Source organism: Pseudophryne corroboree, chromosome 1 (assembly GCF_028390025.1).
Source record: "Pseudophryne corroboree isolate aPseCor3 chromosome 1, aPseCor3.hap2, whole genome shotgun sequence".
NCBI lineage: Eukaryota > Metazoa > Chordata > Amphibia > Anura > Myobatrachidae > Pseudophryne > Pseudophryne corroboree.
In genome coordinates, this window is record NC_086444.1 from 513,036,651 (window position 1) to 513,062,247 (window position 25,597).

The 25,597-nt window shown below is 45.1% G+C and overlaps 1 protein-coding gene across 2 annotated transcripts in view; it reads right to left on the reverse strand.

Moving 5' to 3' along the window:
- TJP2 (tight junction protein 2) overlaps nt 1-25,597 on the reverse strand; it is a 215,271-nt gene that overhangs the window by 185,017 nt on the left and 4,657 nt on the right. The gene's annotated exons all lie outside the window — the stretch shown is intronic.

The window sequence follows — 25,597 nt, forward strand, 5'->3', positions numbered from 1 at the left end:
TAAATAACTTTTTTTGTTGGCAGACTAGATCTTGTAAAAAATAATCACTGCACTTTGACAAATTTGATGTTATTGAGTCTACCACAGATATGAAGGGTTTTCCCAGTGGGAAGGGGGTTTACTTAAATCTTTATGACGTTTTGGGAGCTGATAAAACATGGGGATTTTCAGATTTTGCATATAGAGAAAGTTGAACTACTTTTTACTAATGATTCCTAGGTTTCTAAGATATTTGTCAACTCTGCATGGAATTTCACTGTTGAGTCTTCTTCTAACTTCTTATATATTTGCCTTTTCCTGCTTTTTTTATTTGCTCTTTGGTTTCAGTTCTGTCCATTAAGATCTAGTATTTTGTAGATTCCCCTGATTTTTTTAAATGATTCCTTAATCAATTTATATGGGTTTTCTTTTGTAGAGTCAAAGTGTCTTGAATTATAAGGTTGATAGTCTTTTTATTTTATTTGGAATAGGCTTTTCCATAATTAGTGGTTCTAGGCCCTCATTCCGAGTTGTTCGCTCGCAAGCTGCTTTTAGCAGCTTTGCACACGCTAAGCCGCCGCCTACTGGGAGTGAATCTTAGCTTATCAAAATTGCGAACGAAAGATTAGCAAAATTGCGAATAGACACTTCTTAGCAGTTTCTGAGTAGCTCCACACTTACTCGGTAACTGCGATCAGTTCAGTCAGTTTTGTTCCTGGTTTGACGTCACAAACACACCCAGCATTCGGCCAGACACTCCCCCGTTTCTCCAGCCACTCCCGCGTTTTTCCCAGAAACGGTAGAGTTTTTTCGCACACACCCATAAAACGGCCAGTTTCCGCCCAGAAACACCCACTTCCTGTCAATCACATTACGATCACCAGAACGAAGAAAAAACCTCGTAATGCCGTGAGTAAAATACCTAACAGCATAGCAAATTTACTTGGCGCAGTCGCACTGCAGACATTGCGCATGCGCATTAGCGACTAATCGCTCCGTTGCGACAAAAAAATAACGAGCGACCAACTCGGAATGACCCCCCTAATTTCAAGACACCCTGTGGTAATGGAATCACCAGGTGGCCAATGAGTATTGTAAAACTTTAATAGAAAACTGAATTTTGAAGTAATATATAAAAATCTGAATAAATAATCAAACGTTTTTACTTTTTTCAGTAATAGAATCAACTTTACGGTTCTACATTTTATTTTAACCATAGCACGGAGAGAGAATTATTTATAGCTGTTAAATTGCCTAATTTGCATTATATTAACCAGGTTTTGAGATATTATGTGATATTTTAATCACACCTATATTTCCTTGCTTTATATGTAAATGGGTCATTCAATGAAATGTAGGACACAATACATGAAAATTAAATTTCACATACTGGTTAACATTTTAGTATATTTTTGCTGCTAAAAAAATCATAGTATAATGTGTGATAATTGAAAATCTATATATTTATCGCATATCGATTTCCTGTGTTCGTAAACAGTGAACATATATGGAATTTATTGAAGTGGATGCAAGAATGGCTAATTTCCATGTTTTTTGTTTTTTTTTGTAAACACATTTTTATTTAAGTTTTTTCAAAGTACAAAGAGACATACAGCATTGCCAAAAGGAAGAATGATGCAGGATATGTGAATACTGCATTTTTACAAAAAGAAAAGCATATCAAGGTATATAATGATGCAGCAATATAAAGGTGCAAAACAGATCTTCCCCAAATCCTGAAGACAAGGCACATAACAGTCAGTGTAAAGTAGTAGGGGGAAATCTGGAAGACTAGATTAATTAAATTGAATTAAAGTAATGCATACTTAGTCCCCTGAGTACAATATTCGAGGGCCCTTATCTCCATCTCCTGATGGGGTCAGAAGAAGCCTCGGGAAACGACATACAATATACCTCAGAATAGTCAGAGGGGAGAAAAAGTGTTCCTCAACATTCCCGTGTACTTATCAAGTGTGATCATAGATCAGAAAGAAGGAAAGAAGGAAAGAGTTAACAAAGAGAGAAGGAAAGAGGTGAAAGGAAAAAGAGGAAAGAGGGGGTGGGGAGAAGTGGGGGTGGGGGGGTATTTTTTTGGACGGCGGTCCAACTTACATTTGCTCACCGGTACCCTCAGAGACAACACTCAGCCCCCTATCCGGCACCTAATCACGCCAAGAGATGGACCTAAGCACTGAGAGGGGAGGGGGGGGGGTGGAGATTAGGCTGTGTGGGATTGTGAGATATCTTGTTCAAATATCTTCATAATCTGTGAATACGTTTCAGGGGGTCTAGTGATGATATAGGGTCTCCACTTTTTGAAAAAAGTGCCCATTCCCGATGTGAAATTGGGCAGCAATGAGTATCGCTCAAAGTATAACAACTTCATTAACAAATTATGCATCTCCCCCATAGAGGGTGAAGATCTAGAAATCCAGGATTTCAGTAATACCTTTTTCGCTACGGTGACCAGTATTGTCAGAAAAGGCACGGGATGAATCTTGTCAGAGGGTAGAGACCATCTGTCAAAATTTGCAAAGAGCAACGGGATAGGATCCATGGGTACCACTAGGGAGAAAGTAGAGTTAACAAAATTCCGCAACTTATACCAAAATTTCTTCACTGTACCGCACTCCCAAAAGTTATGGAACAAAGTGGCCGAGGAGTGGTGGCATTTCGGGCAGGAGCCAGTCTCTTCTTGTACAAAAAAGCTGCATTGTTTTTGGGATATATATGCCCTATGTATTGTTTTTATATGGGTTTCCTGAAGGGCGGAAGTGTGTAAAATTTTTAAGGTATTATGATAATACTTAAAAATAGTATCTCCCGTTATAGCTACACCCAGGTCCTTTTCCCATTGGGTAGCCATGGACCTCCACGCTGACAACTTACTTGAGGAAATGAGTAGACGGTATATTTGTGATGTTTTATAAGATTTGTTCAGAAATTTTGTCACTAACAGAGCCACAGGGTCAGGGAGATCTCCGCAGGGCATAGAAAGGGGCAAAGATTTAATGTAGTGGGAGAGTTGTGCATAGGAAAAAGCATATGTCTTTGAGACACCATACGTCTCTTCCCAGTAGGAAAAGGGGAGAAGATGGCCCCCCGGGTCGAAGACCTGGGAGGTGCTGCGTAATCCACGTAATTTAAGTCTATGAAAGTGAGTGCTATGGAGGCCCGGAGGGAACATAGGGTTCCCCCAGAGCGGTATCCATTTAAAATTCAAGGGGTTCCTACCCAACCGTTTGCTAGAGGCCCACCAGGCATCATATGTGTCCCTAAAATAAGGGTTAGAGTATAATCCAGAAGGCAATTTCGTTTTGGGGGTAAGCAACAATGCTCCCGGGGCATAAGGTGCAAATAGAGCACAATCTAACTCGTAATCCGTGTAGAAGTTCGTCTCCAACAGCCAGTCCAGCATATATCGGAAGAACAAAGCACGAGAGTATTGGAGCAAATCAGGAAAACCCCAACCGCCACTAGTCTTTTGCATTTGGAGTTTTTGTCTAGAAATTCTGGGCTTTTTGGATCTCCATATAAACTTCTGGAAAATGGCATACAGCTCCCCCACATCCCTAAGGGAGAGGCGAAGCGGTAGCATCTGCATGCAGTATGTCAGCTTAGGCAGTAGTATAGTTTTAATAACTTCCATTCTGCCCAGCAGGGACAGAGGAAGAGTACTCCAATTCTTCAGAGACTTGCCAAAATGAGTGAGCAGTGGGGCATAATTCAGTTTGTAAAGGGCAGAGAAGCACTTAGGGATCAGAATACCCAGGTATTTAATATGCGATGGCATAATCTTAATGGAGTTTAATTCAGCAGAGGCCGGAAAGATAGGGGGGGGCCTGTGATCATTAATAGTTCTGATTTATCTACATTAATCTTGTACCCTGAAAAAGTGCTGAAATGGCGAATCATATTAAAGACCTGAGGGATCGAGTGAGTCGGGTCAGAGAGGAAGAGCAGCATATCATCCGCAAAAAGGGCTAAACGTAAGTCAACCCCACCTATCCCAATTCCAGTGTACAGAGGGGAGTGTCGGAGAGTTAAATCTAAGGGCTCCAGTGCTAGTACAAATAACAAAGGGGATAATGGGCAACCTTGACGGGTGCCTCTCAAAATTGGGAAAGCCCCCGACAATATTCCATTACAAACTATTTGTGACGATGCCCCAGAGTACAAGGTTCTTATGAGATCTATGAAGCGGGGTGGAAAACCAAAGCGGGCCAAAGTGTCATAGAGATGGTCCCAGTGTACCATATCGAAGGCCTTTTCTGCGTCAAGAGATAGTATGGCTCTCGGCACTTCGGGTCTGGCACACTGGGATGCACCCACCACCGCCAAGACTCTCCTAATATTTACTACTGGGTTCCTACCCTTCACGAAGCCTGTCTGGTCAGCGTGGATGACATTTGGAAGTATTAGTTTAAGCCTTTCGGCAAGGATTTTTGTCAGAAGTTTGTAATCGATATTGAGGAGAGAAATTGGTCTATAGGAGCTCGGATCAGAGGGGTTTCGGCCGGGTTTTGGAAGTAATCTCAGAACTGCGGAATTAAAGTAGGGAGACATTGATCCCGAGGTCATAATTGTATTAAAAATCGATGTGAGGACCGGTGTTATACTGGGGCTGAGTAGTCTATAATAGTCCGGGGTGAGGCCATCTGGCCCCGGGGCCTTGCCAGACTTTAGCCCTGAAATTACCTTCTGGACCTCGACTTCAGTGATAGGTGACAGGAGAGAAGTACCCTGGGCTGTAGAGATCTGCGGGATAGGATGGTTTTCCCAGAATGAGGAAGAGTCTGCCGTAGGGGCAGGAGGGGAAGAGTATAAGTCTGTGTAAAAAGATTGGAGGATGGAGGCCGTCTGCTCATTCGTAGAGGACCGGGAATCATCCGCCAATTTTAGTGGTTGAATAATGGATGAAGGGCGCTGGCCTTTTAAAAGGTTCGAGAGCGTTTTGCTAGATTTGTTTCCATATTTATAAAATCTATACTCTTTCCGGAAAGTGTAATTAGCCTCAAGTTTAGAAAGTAGTGCCTCAAAGAGAGTCTTTGCCTTGGCATATTCTAATTTATTGTGGGTAGATGGTGTCTGTTTAAAGTTAGTAAACGTACATGTGAGGGATTGTTGTGCCATCATATAATCCTTCAGTAAGGCTTTTTTGGCTGTTAGAGTGTGAGCAATAATGTTGCCTCTAATTGTGGCCTTGGAGTTTAGGGGGGTTAGTAACAGAAGTGTCAGCGTTATGAAAAGCAAAATCATCCCAGCTATCTCTAACCCTCTGGCGTAGGGGGACGGAGGAGACGAGAGTGGGGGGACACCTCCATGAAATAAAGTTTTTCTGGGAGGGTGTCAATTGTAGCTCCACCCATATAGCTGCATGATCCGACACAGAGATGGGCTCAATTTCAGAATGGACAACTTTGGGTAGCAAGAACTCAACAGCATATAATCAATGCGGGACAGGGTACCCTGTGCCGCAGACAGACACGTAAAATCCCTATCAGTTGGGTGCATAACCCTCCAAATGTCCATCAGCTGTAACTTCCTAGCCAAGGCGGGCACCCCAAATTTCGACGGGTTATTTCCATGTTCAGACGGGAACTGTTTGTCTAAATGTTTCGAGGAAATCATATTCCAGTCCCCACAGACCAGAAGCGGGGTGTCCGCCATTGGTGTAAGTTTGGTGAGTATAGTTTGCAGAAAGCGTTTGCTGTAGACATTTGGAGCGTAGACATTACACAGTGTATACAGTTGGTTATTATAGAATATCTGGCATATGGCCCATCTACCCCCCTCATCGGCAAGAGTAAACTTAACCTCTACTGGGACAGATTGTTTAATGATAATTACTACTCCCCTGGTCTTTGAGAAGGATGCAGATGCTATGACCTTCCAACCCAGGGCATTCAACCTGTCGGTGTCCTAGGATAAGAGGTGGGACTCCTGCAGGAATACTAGATCTGCATGAAGTTTCTGCAAATATATAAGCACCTTTTTTCTTTTTTGTGGGGAATTTAGTCCTCACACATTCCAACTACAGATCTTAAGAGAAGACATAAACCCACAAGGAAAAGATTAGGAAACATAGGAGACTTATAATAACCCTTGCCCCCCTATAGGTGACAATAATACTTATTCGAGAGAGCGCCGTCCTGGGAGGTAGAGGGGGGGAAGGCAAGAAACAGGAACAGTAAGAAAGGAAGAACAGTAATTGAGAGAAGAACAAAAACAGCATAAAACGCATATTGACATTCCGGTTGTTTAGCCATAACATAGTTGCCAAACAGAAATCACACAACAAAATTTTCATGGGGGCCCCCAAAAATACAATCAATACGATCCCACCGCTGGCCCGCCCACCACGCACCGCTACGCCCTGTTTGAAAAAGCGCGTGCATAGCAGTCCCTTTCAGTAAGAAGCCCTGCACCGGAACACACAACAGCCTGGTCACTTACAGAAAGCTATAAATATCAAGGTCCAATCACTGACATCAATGCAGCAACAGTAGCAGGTTTTCAAACTAGGAACCATGATCCACAGAAGAGGTGCATATAAAACAGTCGTCAGAAACCATATAGACCGTGTAACGAATGGCAGCGACAAAACGTAGTTACAGCATCAAAGGCCGTATCAGAGCAGATGGTGATGTATCCAGCCGGATTCAGGAGCCACACGTATCAGAGACAGTCATTCACTGAAAAACATTTGGAGCACATTAGTCCTGTGAGTGAGAGTCGTCATCTGGCAAGTGTAGAAACGCCTCTGCGTCCTGCACGGATAGGAAGTCCTTGAAAGAGCCATCTCTACAGATACGCAGTCTTGCCGGGTATAACAGCGCAAACTTTTGGTGTTCCCGGATAAGCTTTGAGCAGAGGGGGGAGAATTCCTTCCTGGCTTTCATCAGCTCAGCCGAGTAGTCTTGGAATATTAAAAGGGGAGTGCCCTTCCCAAGAAATAGGGCGCTGCTTACGGGAAGCTTGCCAGAGGATTTCCTTATGTAGGTAATTTAAAACCCTGAAGATCACAGCCCGGGGTCTGCTGCCCTCTTGTGACCGGAATGGGCCAAGGCGATGGGCTCTCTCTATAACGATGTCGGCGCATTCATTGCTAACTTGCAGTAAACTTGGCAGTGTATCTCTAACAAAAATAAGCAATTCGGAGCCTTTCACCGTTTCTGGCAGCCCTATGACACGCAGGTTCTGTCGTATGGCCCTGTTTTCCAATTTGTCTGTCTTATTGTGTAAGTGGTAGCAGGCTTCAGTATTGAGACTCACCGCCTTTTTTAGATTAGCTATATCTGCAAAGCATTCCCCCATTCTGTGTTCTGTAGTGGAGAGTCTCTGGGAAAATTGAGCCAGTTGCCTGTTTATATCAGCGGTTTGTTCTTTTAGGAGTGGCCCCATTGTGTCTTTAATTGCCTGCACCATAGCAGTGTAGGTAATAGGAGAGTCTGAGACAGCCTGTGAGTGCAGCACAGGGGGAGGGGGGGGGGGGGGGGCTTCTCTCCACCGGGATGTCACACAGCAGGAGGGGAGAAGAGGGTGCCCCAGCCGGGGACGGTATGGGAGAGCCTGGGGAGCGGGGGAGCCGCTAATGCAGCGTGCGGTGTACCTGCTGCGGCGTCCGCCGCCATTTTAACTTCTGTGCGGCGCCACTCCCTCTCCTTCTCTTTCTCCTTCTGGGCTTTTGAGCGTGGCATGAGCGCCGTGAAATAGCGCTCCATGCGCTGTAGGGCGGTCACGGGCGGCACGGGGACCCAGCGGGTCAATCGCGGGAGGCTGTATGGCCTTGAAATGGCTCAAATAGGCTGGGGGTCCGGGAGCTCCGCTCAGCAGCAGCCTTCCATGCGGCGCCCGGAACCGGAAGTCTCAATGTATTTTTTAAACATACTAGCTACATACCCATACTTCACTATGGAATTTCAAGTTATTTCCATGCGTATAACTTTCATTTTGACTTCCTGGTAAACTACATTTTTAGTCTGTCCTTCAGGCTGGAGAATGGCCAGGCTGTCTGGAACAGGCAATATACAACTGGCCATGGGAAAAGCAGTCACTCCTCAGATCCACACCAGCCACTTTCAAACTCTGCCCCTGAGCTTTGTTAATGGTCATGGCGTAGCAGACCTTTACTGGGAACTGCAGCCGTTTGAACTGGAAAATGGTAGTCTGATGGGATCAGAGGAATTCTCGGAATGAAGACAGTTTCAAGTGGATGCTAAAGAAGCCCCTAACAATCCTCCAATTTAAAATGAAACAAAAATCGACAGATCGGTAAAAGAATCGTTTAAAAAAAATTGTTTTTAAACTTAGATTAACATGCTGCTAAAAATATATACACCTACTTAGGCACTTAATTTGATAATGTTTGTATGCAAAAACCAAATCTAAATCTTATCTGGATGAAAAGATAATGAGGATTTTATAAGAAAAAAACACATTTCAAACTTTTTCACCCCTTTCGAGGTGGACTTTTGAAAAATACTTTCTTAGTGGGTGCCTACATCACAAAACAAAGCTACTGTCCAAATTCAAGTTCCTAGTCCTCATGGTTTCGGAGATTTTGTGATGAGTCAGTGAGTCAGTCAGTGGTATTTGGCTTTTATATATGTAGATTTATATGGCCATCATCACCAGATTAATTTTTTTATACATGTTCACAGTTAATCAGGAAGATAAAAAGGAATAAACTGATTAATTCAAGTGGATTCTACAGGTTTGAGTAATTTGTATCAGAGCCCTTTGACCAGGGACAGAAATGTAACGTGAGTCACATTGGTACGTAACATGATTCAAAACTGATATTAAGTATAGTTTGGTTAACATTCAGTTTCTTGTTATATATAACAATCATATTGTAAAAATAATTAGGAAAGCAAGATTAAATAAATACATAAGTTCTCTCAGTTCCTATGTTCATTCTGTTGTAACATGAGTCATGCATATAAACAATAAAATGTAACTACTAATAGTGTATATATTTTTTCTGCTTCTAAGCATTAATTATGACTACCTAAACCATATGTTAAAATGTTGACTTTCAGATTCATTTTTGCACTTGGTGAACATCTAAAAGTTAACATGCAATGGAACGTGAGTCACATGGATTGACCCAAATTTATGGAAGCCTGCCCATAATATTGATTTCATTCAATGATCACTGATAATTTAAAGACTCCTAATAGATCATACATAAAACTTGTTTTCTTCTATTAGCAAAATAGAGCACTTCAATTGATCAATAGTGCCAATATCTTGTAGCTGTGTTGACTTTTTTATGTTTTAGGAACAGTGGAACTTATTCAGCTTAAGGTGGACTTTTGCAAATTTAACAAAACTGCAACTGCTATCACTGGCTTGCTGGGGCCCGGCCAGTACAGGGCAAGGCCACCCAGCATGCTAATGCCCACCAGCGATGCAACTGCAATTCAACTGCGAACACATCGCATACTCCGCAAAACAAGGGAAGCCCCCTCGCTGCAAAGGCAGACGCAGCGCGCCCATCGTTCCCATCACGTGGCCGCCCTGAAAATGGCCCAGACCCGTCTGTCTTCTGTCACCACGCAACGCCACCCCCAACCGCCCTGCGAATACCTTTACCTATAAATCAGGCTGAGGTGTTCGCATTAGGGCTATGCAGTCACATTTCCCGGGTCGGGAACCTGCGCATGTGCACAGTCCTGAAAATCAGGAAAATGCAACCTGAATAAGGCCCTGTGTCCATATTTACATGAAATTGCCCTTGGGGCATTTCAATATAGTATATTATGAATTTGGGGCACTGATGCAGGCATATTATGGATTAAAAGGAGAAGGGGCAGTGGGTGAAATGTTGCCTAGGGCACCCAGAAACCTTACACTGGTCCTGTCCCCTTTAAAATGTAAGCTCTCACGAGTGGGGCCCTCAACCCCACTTACTTAAACCATCCTCGACTGCACCTTATCCCACGGTTTTCTTCCACTCTGATACTTATGTCAGTATTATTTACCCTATACTTGTCCTATATTGGCTTCAACTGTAAATCTCTATTGTCCTGTTTTGAGTTTTAATTTATGTACTCTGTAATTGTGCGCTGCGGATCCCTTGTGGAGCGATATTAATAAAGGATAATAATAATAATAATAAATAGTATACCTTATATATCAATAAGACCATTTTAACCCTAAACCTAGCCCAAATACTAATCCAAGTCCTAACCATAAACCTAGCTGTATATCTAAATCAATATACAGTCTTAAAAAATACTGTAAGATTGCAGCTCAAATTTGAACTATTTAAAATAGTTTTGAAAAGTTTTCTAAGTGGCATTAGTGTGATACTGGCCAACAAATGTCTTACGGTGTCCATGTAACAGCTCTTACATATAATCATATGTTTGGCATTCTATTGTATGCTCTTCAGAAGGTTTGCCACCTAGCAATAGCTCGTGCTCTAACACTAATAATGAAGCAGAACCTGCCCAGCAGGCTAGGTTGTGCACAGGTCACATGCATAATAGCAGCTGTGAGGAGCTACTGCTCATTGAATAGTGTTTTCTCTCAGTACTGAGGATGGAGGACACAATGTCAGTCCCTGCCACAGACACACTGCAGTTTTCTCTAACGTCCTAGTGGATGCTGGGGACTCCGAAAGGACCATGGGGACTAGCGGCTCCGCAGGAGACTGGGCACAAAAGTAAAAGCTTTAGGACTACCTGGTGTGCACTGGCTCCTTCCCCTATGACCCTCCTCCAAGCCTCAGTTAGATTTTTGTGCCCGAACGAGAAGGGTGCACACTAGGGGCTCTCCTGAGCTGCTTAGTGAAAAGTTTAGTTTTAGGTTTTTTATTTTCAGTGAGACCTGCTGGCAACAGGCTCACTGCACCGAGGGACTAAGGGGAGAAGAAGCGAACTCACCTGCGTGCAGAGTGGATTGGGCTTCTTAGGCTACTGGACATTAGCTCCAGAGGGACGATCACAGGCCCAGCCATGGATGGGTCCCAGAGCCGCGCCGCCGGCCCCCTTACAGAGCCAGAAGACTGAAGAGGTCCGGAAAATCGGCGGCAGAAGACGTCCTGTCTTCAATAAGGTAGCGCACAGCACCGCAGCTGTGCGCCATTGCTCTCAGCACACTTCACACTCCGGTCACTGAGGGTGCAGGGCGCTGGGGGGGGCGCCCTGAGACGCAATAAAAATACCTTGTTTGGCAAAAAATACATCACATATAGCTCCTGGACTATATGGATGCATTTAACCCCTGCCAATTTTTCCATAAAAAAGCGGGAGAAAGGCCGCCGAGAAGGGGGCGGAGCCTATCTCCTCAGCACACTGGCGCCATTTTTTCCTCACAGCTCCATTGGAGGAAGGCTCCCTGACTCTCCCCTGCAGTCCTGCACTACAGAAACAGGGTAAAACAAGAGAGGGGGGGCACTAATTTGGCAGATAAATATATACAGCAGCTATATCAGGGAAAAACACTTATATAAGGTTATCCCTATATATATATATAGCGCTCTGGTGTGTGCTGGCAAACTCTTCCTCTGTCTCCCCAAAGGGCTAGTGGGGTCCTGTCCTCTATCAGAGCATTCCCTGTGTGTGTGCTGTGTGTCGGTACGTTGTGTCGACATGTATGAGGAGGAAAATGGTGTGGAGGCGGAGCAATTGCCTGTGTTAGTGATGTCACCCCCTAGGGAGTCGACACCTGACTGGATGGTCTTATGGAAAGAATTACGTGATAGTGTCAGCACTTTACAAAAGACTGTTGACGACATGAGACAGCCGGCAAATCAGTTAATACCTGTACAGGCATCTCAAACACCGTCAGGGGATATAAAACGCCCGTTACTTCAGGTCGATACAGACACTGACACGGACACTGACTCCAGTGTCGACGGTGAGGAAACAAACGTATTTTCCAGTAGGGCCACACGTTACATGATCACGGCAATGAAGGAGGTTTTGAACATTTCTGATACTACAAGTACCACAAAAAAGGGTATTATGTGGGGTGTGAAAAAACTACCCGTAGTTTTTCCTGAATCAGATGAATTAAATGAGGTGTGTGATGAAGCGTGGGTTTCCCCCGATAAAAAACTGCTAATTTCTAAAAAATTATTGGCATTATACCCTTTCCCGCCAGAGGTTAGGGCACGTTGGGAAACACCCCCTAGGGTAGATAAGGCGCTCACACGCTTATCAAAACAAGTGGCGTTACAGTCTCCTGATACGGCCGCCCTCAATGAACCAGCTGATAGGAACCTGGAAAATATCCTAAAAAGTATATACACACATACTGGTATTATACTGCGACCAGCAATCGCCTCAGCCTGGATGTGCAGTGCTGGGGTGGCTTGGTCGGATTCCCTGACTGAAAATATTGATACCCTGGACAGGGACAATATATTATTGACTATAGAGCATTTAAAGGATGCATTTCTATATATGCGAGATGCACAGAGGGATATTTGCACTCTGGCATCAAGAGTAAGTGCGATGTCCATTTCTGCCAGAAGAGGGTTATGGACGCGACAGTGGTCAGGTGATGCGGATTCCAAACGGCATATGGAAGTATTGCCGTATAAAGGGGAGGAGTTATTTGGGGTCGGTCTATCGGACCTGGTGGCCACGGCAACGGCTGGGAAATCCACCTTTTTACCCCAGGTCACCTCTCAGCAGAAAAAGATACCGTCTTTTCAGGCTCAGTCCTTTCGTCCCCATAAGGGCAAGCGGGCAAAAGGCCACTCATATCTGCCCCGGGGCAGAGGAAGGGGTAAAAGACTGCAGCAGACAGCCTCTTCCCACGAACAGAAGCCCTCCCCCGCTTCTGCCAAGTCCTCAGCATGACGCTGGGGCCTTACAAGCGGACTCAGGCACGGTGGGGGCCCGTCTCAAGAATTTCAGCGCGCAGTGGGCTCACTAGCAAGTGGACCCCTGGATCCTGCAGGTAGTATCTCAGGGGTACAAATTGGAATTCGAGACGTCTCCCCCTCGCCGGTTCCTGAAGTCTGCTTTACCAACGTCTCCCCCCGACAGGGAGGCGGTATTGGAAGCCATTCACAAGCTGTATTCCCAGCAGGTGATAATCAAGGTACCCCTCCTACAACAGGGAAAGGGGTATTATTCCACGCTGTTTGTGGTACCGAAGCCGGACGGCTCGGTGAGACCCATTTTAAATCTGAAATCCTTAAACACTTACATAAAAAGGTTCAAGTTCAAGATGGAGTCACTCAGAGCAGTGATAGCGAACCTGGAAGAAGGGGACTATATGGTGTCTCTGGACATCAAGGATGCTTACCTCCATGTCCCAATTTGCCCTTCTCACCAAGGGTACCTCAGGTTTGTGGTACAGAACTGTCACTATCAGTTTCAGACGCTGCCGTTTGGATTGTCCACGGCACCCCGGGTCTTTACCAAGGTAATGGCCGAAATGATGATTCTTCTTCGAAGAAAAGGCGTCTTAATTATCCCTTACTTGGACGATCTCCTGATAAGGGCAAGGTCCAGAGAACAGTTAGAGGTCGGAGTAGCACTATCTCAAGTAGTACTACGACAGCACGGATGGATTCTAAATATTCCAAAATCGCAGCTGATTCCGACGACACGTCTGCCGTTCCTAGGGATGATTCTGGATACAGTACAGAAAAAGGTGTTTCTCCCGGAGGAGAAAGCCAGGGAGTTATCCGACCTAGTCAGGAACCTCCTAAGACCAGGCCAAGTGTCAGTGCATCAATGCACAAGGGTCCTGGGAAAGATGGTGGCTTCTTACGAAGCGATTCCATTCGGCATATTCCACGCAAGAACTTTTCAGTGGGATCTGCTGGACAAATGGTCCGGATCGCATCTTCAAATGCATCAGCGGATAACCCTGTCTCCAAGGACAAGGGTGTCTCTCCTGTGGTGGTTACAGAGTGCTCATCTCCTAGAGGGCCGCAGATTCGGCATTCAGGATTGGGTCCTGGTGACCACGGATGCCAGCCTGAGAGGCTGGGGAGCAGTCACACAGGGAAAAAATTTCCAGGGCTTGTGGTCAAGCATGGAAACGTCACTTCACATAAATATCCTGGAACTAAGGGCCATTTACAATGCCCTAAGTCAGGCAAGGCCTCTGCTTCAGGGTCAGCCGGTGTTGATCCAGTCGGACAACATCACGGCAGTCGCCCACGTAAACAGACAGGGCGGCACAAGAAGCAGGAGGGCAATGACGGAAGTTGCAAGGATTCTTCGCTGGGCGGAAAATCATGTGATAGCACTGTCAGCAGTGTTCATTCCGGGAGTGGACAACTGGGAAGCAGACTTCCTCAGCAGACACGATCTTCACCCGGGGGAGTGGGGACTTCACCCAGAAGTCTTCCACATGATTGTGAACCGTTGGGAAAAACCAAAGGTGGACATGATGGCGTCCCGCCTCAACAAAAAACTGGACAGATATTGCGCCAGGTCAAGGGACCCTCAGGCAATAGCTGTGGACGCTCTGGTAACACTGTGGGTGTACCAGTCAGTATATGTGTTCCCTCCTCTGCCTCTCATACCCAAGGTACTGAGAATCATAAGAAGGAGAGGTGTAAAGACTATACTCGTGGCTCCGGATTGGCCAAGAAGGACTTGGTACCCGGAAATTCAAGAGATGCTCACGGCAGACCCGTGGCCTCTACCTCTAAGGAAGGACCTGCTCCAGCAGGGACCATGTCTGTTCCAAGACTTACCGCGGCTGCGTTTGACGGCATGGCGGTTGAACGCCGGATTCTGAAGGAAAAAGGCATTCCAGATGAAGTCATCCCTACCCTGATCAAAGCCAGGAAGGATGTAACTGTGCAACATTATCACCGTATTTGGCGTAAATATGTTGCGTGGTGTGAGGCCAGGAAGGCCCCTACAGAGGAATTTCAACTGGGTCGATTCCTGCATTTCCTGCAAACAGGACTGTCTATGGGCCTCAAATTAGGGTCCATTAAGGTTCAAATTTCGGCCCTGTCAATATTCTTTCAAAAAGAACTAGCTTCAGTTCCTGAAGTTCAGACGTTTGTCAAGGGGGTACTGCATATACAGCCTCCTTTTGTGCCTCCAGTGGCACCTTGGGATCTCAATGTAGTTTTGGGATTCCTAAAATCACATTGGTTTGAACCACTCACCACTGTGGACTTAAAATATCTCACATGGAAAGTGGTAATGCTGTTAGCCCTGGCTTCAGCCAGGCGTGTATCAGAATTGGCGGCTTTATCCTATAAAAGCCCTTACCTAATTTTTCATACGGACAGGGCAGAATTGAGGACTCGTCCTCAATTTCTCCCGAAGGTGGTTTCAGCATTTCACTTAAACCAGCCTATTGTGGTGCCTGCGGCTACTAGGGACTTGGAGGATTCCAAGTTGCTGGACGTAGTCAGGGCCCTGAAAATATATGTTTCCAGGACGGCTGGAGTCAGAAAATCTGACTCGCTGTTTATCCTGTATGCACCCAACAAGCTGGGTGCTCCTGCTTCTAAGCAGACGATTGCTCGTTGGATTTGTAGTACAATTCAGCTTGCACATTCTGTGGCAGGCCTGCCACAGCCAAAATCTGTAAAAGCCCATTCCACACGGAAAGTGGGCTCATCTTGGGCGGCTGCCCGAGGTGTCTCGGCTTTACAACTTTGCCGAGCAGCTACTTGGTCAGGGGCAAATACGTTTGCAAAATTCTACAAATTTGATACCCTGGCTGAGGAGGACCTGGAGTTCTCTCATTCGGTGCTGCAGAGTCATCCGCACTCTCCCGCCCGTTTGGGAGCTTTGGTATAATCCCCATGGTCCTTTCGGAGTCCCCAGCATCCACTAGGACGTTAGAGAAAATAAGAATTTACTTACCGATAATTCTATTTCTCATAGTCCGTAGTGGATGCTGGGCGCCCATCCCAAGTGCGGATTGTCTGCAATACTTGTACATAGTTATTGTTACAAAAATCGGGTTATTATTGTTGTGAGCCATCTTTTCAGAGGCTCCTCTGTTATCATGCTGTTAACTGGGTTCAAATCACAAGTTGTACGGTGTGATTGGTGTGGCTGGTATGAGTCTTACCCGGGATTCAAAATCCTTCCTTATTGTGTACGCTCGTCCGGGCACAGTATCCTAACTGAGGCTTGGAGGAGGGTCATAGGGGGAGGAGCTAGTGCACACCAGGTAGTCCTAAAGCTTTTACTTTTGTGCCCAGTCTCCTGCGGAGCCGCTATTCCCCATGGTCCTTTCGGAGTCCCCAGCATCCACTACGGACTATGAGAAATAGAATTATCGGTAAGTAAATTCTTATTTTCTTCATTGAAAGTTCAAATGGACCTCAGAAAGTCCCACAAAAGGCATATTACAGTTTCATCTTCATAATAGGAATTCATTTTAGGAGGGAAAAGGGAAATATTTCTAAAAATCCTCTGGAAGATGAATTCCTGTCAGATTCTGAGATAAAATCTGATACAGACCTCTTGAAATCTACTCTAGAGGTAAGTACAAGTGCAATTTAATTTCCTGGTATTGCCCATAGCAGGCAAGAGAAACTTGTCTGAAGCAGAGGAATCTGTCCTGCCCATTACAGGCATAGCTTCTCTGCCCAGAGCAGGCACCATTCAGATACCCATTCACAGGTGAAAGGGTCTCCACAAAATAACCAAGCAGCGGCTACTTTAACCTTTCACCATTCCCTACTACCTCACAGAGTGCAGACACACACATATGAGGAGGTTGTTAGGTCTGCAGCATTGTCTAAGAAGGGTGCGCAATGCGAACGGCAGATGACAAGAGTAGCCATAGTAGGTAGTGTTCCCCCTCAAACACTGTACTCATCTCACTGGGCTATTCAGGAAATTCAGATGTATACACATTTGCAAAACGGCTTTCATAATCTCCTTAAATAAGGAAGATGAATCGGTACTTAGAAGCATACTGGTCTCACAGATATACCTGCTCTTTTACTTCTGAGTTCGACCCAACACTAAAAGCATTAATGGGTGACACAAATTTGACGGGCTCCTCAGATATAGCTCAGATGAAAATACATATAAAAAATAACTGATAATTGGTCAAATGTTTAACTATATCACTAATACTAGAAGGTCAAATGTCTTACTATAGCAGGTCTTTCAGGGCTTACTCTCTATCCTATGGAATATACAAACATAATGGACGCAGACCTGTTTGTTAAATCCTATTACAAAGCCAGAAATTCCTTAGCAGATTTAAAATTTAAAAACAATTCAAACTCTGCAACATAGGCTGCGCTTTCAATAGGGAAATTGTATGCCCAGAGCAAGAGGTATGACCCAACATTATTCAAGCTACACCAGACCTCAAATACAAGGATTTGCATCTATAGCAAGAGGAGCCACACATGCAGACAGGAACGCCTCTAACAGAGACTGCAAACCAGATAATGGGGCTAATTCAGTAAGGATAGCAAATTCTGCTAATCAGCAGAATTTGCTATCTTTTGGATCGCATGCTGTGGGCCGCCCGTGGCTGGGCAAGGCTGCCCAGCATGCTGACCGAAGCCTCCCCCAGTTGAACAAGCAGAAATTGTGGCACGTTTGCAATTTATGCTTGTTAGCAGAAACTGTGGGAGCATCCTGCCGGCGCAGCTTAGCTGCGGCCGCAGGAGACTCGCCGCCAGATGTCATACAGCCGCTGCGATCATGCCCATGACACGCCCCATTTGCCCCTTTTCGCCCACCGTTCGCGCTGCCCCCGCAACGCTCCGTCTCCTCCCTGGAAACGGAGCGTTGCCACACACCACCTGCACCGCGACCACCTCTGCCTGATTGAAAGGTAGAGGCAATCGCTTTCTCTGTGCCCCCCCCCAGCAAAAATTCCGGTTGGATTGCACACTGCCCGATGTGTGCCCGGCGCCACAGGGAGATGCCAGGCGCCCGATGAGATTGTGTTACCAGCAGGCGCCTAGCTCCCTCTCCATAGCGGCAGCCGGAGGACGGAGCTCACTACTGAGCTCCGACTTCCGGCTCTGGCAGTGTGTGGCGCTATGGGAGAGACGTCATGACGTCTCTCCCATAGTTCCGAGGAGCGGTTGTCGGACGGAGGGCAGCGATCTGGAAGCAGGAGCGGGGCTTGGTAAGTATTGGGGGTTTTTTTGTGTGTGTAAGCGGCTTCTACAGGGGGCCTTACCAGAGGAGGCTAAACTACTGGGGGCATAACTACTAGGGGCTAAACTACAGGGGGGCTAAACTATTTGGGGCTATAACTACAGGGGCTATAACTAATGGGGGCATAACTACAGGGGGCTTTACCACTGGGGGGGCATAACTACAGGGGTTATAAATACAGGGGCTAAACTACAGGGGGCATTACCACTGGGGGCTAAACTACAGTGGAGCCTGCAATCATCCCATAGATTGCTAGCTCCACTGAGACAGGTACTGAGGTGAATGACTGAAATATTCATTATACGGTATGCATATGTGCACAAGGTACTAATGCATTTTGTTTTTCATTCTGGGGGGGGGGGGGGGGTGCATAATATATTGTCATCCCACGGAGCCAGACTGGGACTTTAAGGCCAATCACACAAGCCACATTTATTTACATGTCTGAAGCAACAACAAAAAGTCTTCCAAAATCTAATCGCACAGGGAGTGCAATTATTCTCTATGAGCCTCAGGATTGCATCTTATTGATGGTACCACTACTGACCCATACTTACCTACTCTCCCGCAAGTGCCGGGAGACTCATGATTTCTTGGGCAGTCCCTCACACCTACAGCAGAGTGGCCAGAATTTCCACATCCCACTCGCTTTCTAGTGAAGTGGGCAGGATGAGGAGATTATACCGGGAATTGTGGTGCCATGTGGAGAGTGCAGCGCTAAAAGACGCAAATTCGCATAATTTAGACCCTCCCTGCAGACCCGCGAATCACTGCATTTTGGGGGTGGAGTTTAGTGATGTGTAGCCTGGTCTTGCCCCACGCATGGCTAGCAGCATCTCCTATCCGGGCTTCTCCCAGAGAGGAGATTTTAAATGTCGCCAACTATTACAGACCCTACAGTAGTGTAAACTTAATGGAGAGAGTACAAATGCGATGCAGGAGGTTGTATTCCTGTGGCGTTGTGATGGTGTTCCTACATGGGATGGTCTCATCGACTGTGGTAGCACATTCTGCTTTGTGCTACTGCACATACTTCTGTCTCCATAGAGACCTTTTAACAGTGCTGCTAAGTCTTTTTCATTAGTAAATTGTACTTAGTTTACATGTTTAAATGTAAAGTTTTGTAGTGGCTCCTTCAATGAGTGCGATCTCCCAATGCGGTCCTCGCACTATAAAAGGTTATGCACACCTGTTCTACAAGGACTTATTCCAGTTGAATAGCTAATCCTTAAGCTATAGTCTCCAAAACTGTAATAAATTGTGCGCCATCTATATTGACTGTGAGTTAGACAAATTATATTCAAACAGAGATAATCAGGGACAATAATTGTTTTGTCAATATGCATTAAATGTGCCATTATTATAAATTGTCACTGCACAAGGAACATTCTTCAATCACCGCCTGATCACAAATTGTAGTGCTGAGCATTTTATTCTTTTGTCTAGTATCCTTGTAAATCAGACAGAGATTTCAGGTGGCAGCTACGCTCACTTTATAATAGTTTATAATTTTTCTATTTCAATTCCATATTTAGTGCCTTAAGATTTGACCTATTCACACGTTTTAGAGTTAAACCTCAGGTTTTGGCACTCTGGTAAAGAATACAGAACATACTTGCCAGCTTCTATAATGTCCCCTCCAGGAGAGGTCCCAGAGAGGAGATCCAGGTGATCACAGTGAGGGTTAGGACCAGGAGTTTCATCATTAGGCCCACCCCCTCACAGCATAATGCTGCAAATCGTTAGTCTGAGAATCATGTCACCATGTCAATCAGATCCTAACTGCCATGTTACAGGCTGTGTTTGAAAAATGACAGTTAGGAGCTGGTTGGTACTTTATCTCTCTCTAAGGCTTAGTAAATAGACCAACTTCCTCAGGAGCATAAGATATGCTCCTGAGGAAGCGGGCTGCTTTTGAACCAGTAAAATGCGTTGAGCCTGAGATTACTCTTTTAAAGCCATCTGGACTCCTGGAATCCAAGCACTGGTATCATTTGGACTTTTTCTTCTCCATTGGACATTTAAGTGCAGCGTCCTCAGTACCTGGATCACCGCTTCAGCAACCACTACCTCCTTGTAACATGGAGAGATCATTGGGGACTACTACTATAAAGATCTGGTAACATTGCTGATGAATAGTTACATACTATGGACACATATTGGAGAGGGTCCTAGCCAGAGCCTGTTGATACATGATATAGGAATTAACAGTGGCATTTTCTACCAGGCCCGTAACTAGTTGTGTGCGGAGGGAGCATCGCACTTATCGCTGCAGGGTAGGGGGCACTGTTGGTGTCACTTGTCAATTATCTGTTTTAATTACTTTCACTTGCAGCTTCCCCCCTTTTGAAGCTCAGCATCTCCTGACGCCCTTGTCTCCTACCCTGACTCCTTTTGTCGCTCCCTATACAATATTCATCAGCTCAACTTGAGATTTCTTTGTAATTCAATCACACAGTCCTTTATTACATTTCAAGATGCTGACATACCCGGGATTCAAACCTATTGCCTGTGGCATTGCAGTCAGACAATCTATTCATTGAGCTATCTGCCCTTGCAAAGAAAGGTAGATAATTCTAAGATAGAGAATTCTAACTATTTGAAGCTTACCTTGTACTTTGTGAAAAAATGATTAGCATTGTGGCTGAGCAGATCTATGTAGTGTGTGGCTGCAAGGGATTGGATGTGTGGCTGCACACTACATACAGTAGATCTGCTCAACTGCAGTGCTGATTACTTTTTTTACAAAGTACCACTAGCTTCATATAGTGTTCATAGTTTTTATGCAGGATCAAATAGCTAAATGAGTAGGGCGTTTGATTAGAATTAAACAAGTTATAGGTTTAAATCCAGGGTATGGAAGTATATTGAAATGTGTTATTTAATAAAGGGTATTGTAACTGAATAACAACGAGCTCTCAAGTTAAGTGCATGAATGTGGTATAAAGAGGATCTGTGTCCAAATCCATTTTTTTGCAGTGGTCTACAAATGTGTGTGTATTATAAAAATGTGTGTGGGGATCAATCTTGTCATGCCCATTTCCCACAAGGTATGCGCCTTGTGTCCCCATTGAAAAAAAATGGGGGAAGGGAGGGGAGGGGGGGGGGGGGGGGGCAATTCTCTCTCTGGCACGGGCCAGGCCACCATAAAGTCTAGTTACGGCTCTGTTTTCTACATATGGAATCTTATATCTATGAAAATAGTGTGGCACATTTTAACATCTGTTATTTTATTATTTTTAAGCTAATAAATTGTATATCTTGACACAAACCATCCCAGTGTTACTTATTGTCAGCAAGCGCTGGTGTATACCTGTTTCTATTGTTTAACCACTGTCCATAGGCTATTTTGACCACCCCCATACCAGCTTCTGTTGACAGCGCACTTGAAATATTCTTTAATTTTGCATATTAGTAAATAAACCACTTAATTCCCTAAATGCCTTAGAGCATTAGTATTTATATGCACCTTGTTTGAAATGTCAGATATTGTTAATATACTCCCATCCAAGGGCATAGCTACCATAGGTGCAGGGAGTGCAGTTGCTGTGGGAGCCAGAGCCGAGAGGAGCTCATCTTCCCTGTAAAAAGTTACATGTGTGTTATGTACATTTTTAACCATTGGCTGGTGTGGCCGAAGACCCCAACCCACATGGAGAAAATGGCTGCCGCAGCACTGGAGGGGTGGACCTGCAGCCGTGGCAAGGATAACTGTTAACCACCAATGCGCTCGGAGTAGGGAGCTACTACATCCAAGATTTAGCCCCGGACATCAGGGCTATATGAGGACAGAGCCGCCTAACAGAGGACAGGAATCGCCAGCTCCCAACATGGCTATTGGAAAAGTTAACCCCCGGTGCAATGCGATTAAGGATCCACCAGGTGTGTGTATGTGTATGCCGCAACCCCGGACCCTCTCCGTCAGCTGCAATAATGCTGTACACCTAGGAGCTCCTGCAGCCAGGCACACACCCGGGGCTGCAGCTGCAATTATGGGCTATACGCTGGGCACCCCCAACACTAACGGGGCTACAGAGCTATGCGATGAGCTGCAGCCGCGGAGGGAGCCCAGCGCTGGGCACATAAAAGTATAAATGTTTAAAATAAGCTGTACAAAATATTTTATGGTGCAAGGCGCTGCAGCCTGGCCTGATTATGTGCAGTCTTGTGCAGGGCACCAGGCACAAAATATCTATAGATGTGTTTTAAAAGTCTATGCGCAGCACTGAGCTGGTGAAAGCAGATCCCTACCTGCAGTATTGTGCTGTGATTAAAGCCCACAAATTATATGTTCAGTGCATTTTAAAATGTATTTTAAATTAATATACACTGCACTTACTGGTTTCCTGGTGGTCTAGGGCTGCTGGAACCGCCTGCCTCCCTCCCAGGAAAATGGAATGCCTTCTGCTCTGGCTTCCCGACTGAAAGTAGCATGGGGCAGCAGGGGAAGGACTAGCCAACACAGCCAGCTAAATGTTTTCATGGAGCTTCAAAGAGCTTCCATTCTGTGAGCAGGAAACCCTGCAAGGGGATCTTGTCTGCCCATCTCTGGAGCTTGGATTCAGGATAGAGGTAGCAGGCTTGGACCCCTGGCTAATTCCTGGAGGAAGTTTTTGGAGGGAACTTTTTTTCCTCACAGACATGGTGGCACCAGGGAGTGACTAACCCGGCAGGGTGTGTGTGTGTGTGTGTGTGTGTGTGTGTGTGTGTGTGTGTGTGTGTGTGTGTGTGGGGGGGGGGGGGGTTAAAGCACAAAGGAGTGATCACTCCCCGCTGTCCAAAGTGTGCCCATAGTATGCATGCCTCATGCACTTAAATTGATTGGTTGAAGAGAACAGGGCGGAGCTGCCCCCTGTGGTATTGTGTGTTGGGGTAAGAATAAAAGGAGGGCTGAGAGCCATGTGTGTATGTCTGCTGTGACATAAAGAGAGATAGGACTGGTGTAAACATCTTTTGTATGCTGTTCCCCCTGGCAACAGGGGAAGGTATTTTTTAAGACTGCTATTGAGCAAATAAACATCATTGCCTCAAGACGAATGCCTTCATCTTGCGAACAATAGGAATGCAACAAATGCAGTCCCGTTCTTAACCTGTCCAACGGTAAGTCCAGCGTCTCCAAGCTCCGCATTCTGCCAAGATACCGTGCAGACCTGGTCCAGGTCAGCAACCAGTGGGGGTCATCCGACGTCAGTCAGCAGGTGTGGCAGAAGCCTGTTGATGCATATGTAGCAGCAAGCAGTATTCAGTTGCCGGGTTTAGGAGCTGTGGGCAACATCCCATCTTAAAGAGAACTCCCATCTTAGTAAATTTACCCCTATGTGTGTATGTATGTATGCATGCATGTATACTGTGTCTGTGTGTATGTATGTGTGCATGTATACTGCGTATGTACGTATGTATGTGTGCATGTACAGATATACTGTGTATGCATGTATGCTAATGTACGTGTGTGTATGGCGGTCTGGCACTCCTCTGACATACAAACTGATACTCAGACGCACTCTGCATTGAATTGTAATCACGGTAAAAAAGGCAGAGGCCCGTAACCCCAACACGTTGGTATGCTGTGACCTTGCATCATTATAGTTGTTTTTTTCATCGAATCTGGGGGACCCTGCCTTTTTTACTGTGTGTGTGTGTGTGTGTGTGTGTGTATGTATATATATATATATATATATATATATATATATATATATAAAATTATATGCATACATACATACATACATGTACGGAAACCCCCCTGTGAAAATCCTGCGTTTGCCACTGTCTCTCCTGCCCCATCCCCCATCATCTGTGCAGTAAATGATTAATTAGCAGAAATGACTGTTCCAGGTCCTACATGCTGAGCGGAAGATAGAACACCCCCTACTGCCTGCGGGACATCAAAGCTGCCACTGATAACACCCCCACCCCTACCGCTGGAGGATGGGTAGGGGCCCCAGTGCATTGCTTTGCCCAGAGGCCTACACAGCTGTTAAGATGGCCCTGGGTGGTAAATAGGGGGCCTTGCAAACTTTTGCCTTGGGGCCTACAATATAACTAGTTATGCCTCTGGACCTGCTCATTGTAATATGGTATAAAATTAACTGGAGGGCATTAAACTACTGTATAACATAATATGAACTGGAGCCCTGTAATGTGGGATAATATGAAAAGTATGTACTATAGTGTTGCACAGTATGAACTGGGGCACTGTAATGTGGCACAATATGGAGGCACTATAGTGTGGCATACTGTATTATGACTGGGAAACTGTATGTCATAATGTGAATTGTGGACACTGTGTGGCATAATGTGTACTAACAGCTCAACAATGAGACATAATGTGAACTAGACCACTACTATGGTTCATAACATTAACTGAGGCACTGCTATGGTTCAGAAAATGAACTAAGTGGCAAAAAATGAACAGCTGCTGCAGAGAGGTGTCTGTAGAAACATTGGGTCAGGGTCCCTTCAAAATGTTGCTATGGGGCCCACAAAGTTCTGGCTACGCCCCTGCTCCCATCATTCCAAACAAAACCAAAATGAGGATTATTGACTAACATTGTTGCAAATATACACTAAAAATATAGCAACTAATCAGCAATAACCAGTGCTAGTACAGAAATTTCAAATGACTGCAAATATGGGAAATTGTGGATTACAGAGACAATGACTTCCCTACCCTAAAACCAGCATGCTTAAATGCTGATATTGTATACCTGTGGTTCCAAGAACAAAATGATTATTATGTTGGTGAAACTGTAAAAGTATTAAAGGTAGTGCCTATATTCAAAAAGGGAAGTAAAGCTGAACCAGGTAATTATAGACCAGTTAGTCTTACATCTATAGTGGGGAAAGTATTGGAAGGTATTCTAAGAGATAGTATTCAGAAGTTCCTTGAAGTCAATAAGGTAATTAAAAGGAATCAACATGGGTTTATGAAGGACAGATCCTGTCAAACCAACTTACTTGGCTTTTATGAAACAGTAAGCGCAAACCTAGATCAGGGTAAAGACATGGATGTAATCTTTTTAGACTTTGCCAAAGCGTTCGATACTGTACCACACATGAGACTTATCTACAAGCTACAAGAATCAGGGCTAGGAAGCACAATATGCACTTGGGTCAAAAACTGGTTAGATAATAGGGAGCAGCGCGTTGTGGTTAATGGATCTTTTTCAACTTGGACTGAAGTGCTAAGTGGTGTGCCGCAAGGCTCAGTATTAGGACCGCTATTGTTCAATATTTTCATTAACGACCTAACAGAAGGTCCAGACAGCATGGTGTCAATTTTTGCAGATGATACCAAATTGTGTAAGGCTATAAATACAGAGGTAGATGCCGAGTCTCTTCAGAACGACTTAGTTAAATTAGAAGCATGGGCAGCCAAATGGAGTATGCACTTCAACACAGACAAGTGTAAGGTAATGCACTGTGGTAACAAGAACAAAAATTACACCTACCTACTAAATGGGGTAAAATTAGGGGATACTGTACTGGAAAAGGACTTGGGTGTCCTCATAGATAGCAAACTAAGCAGT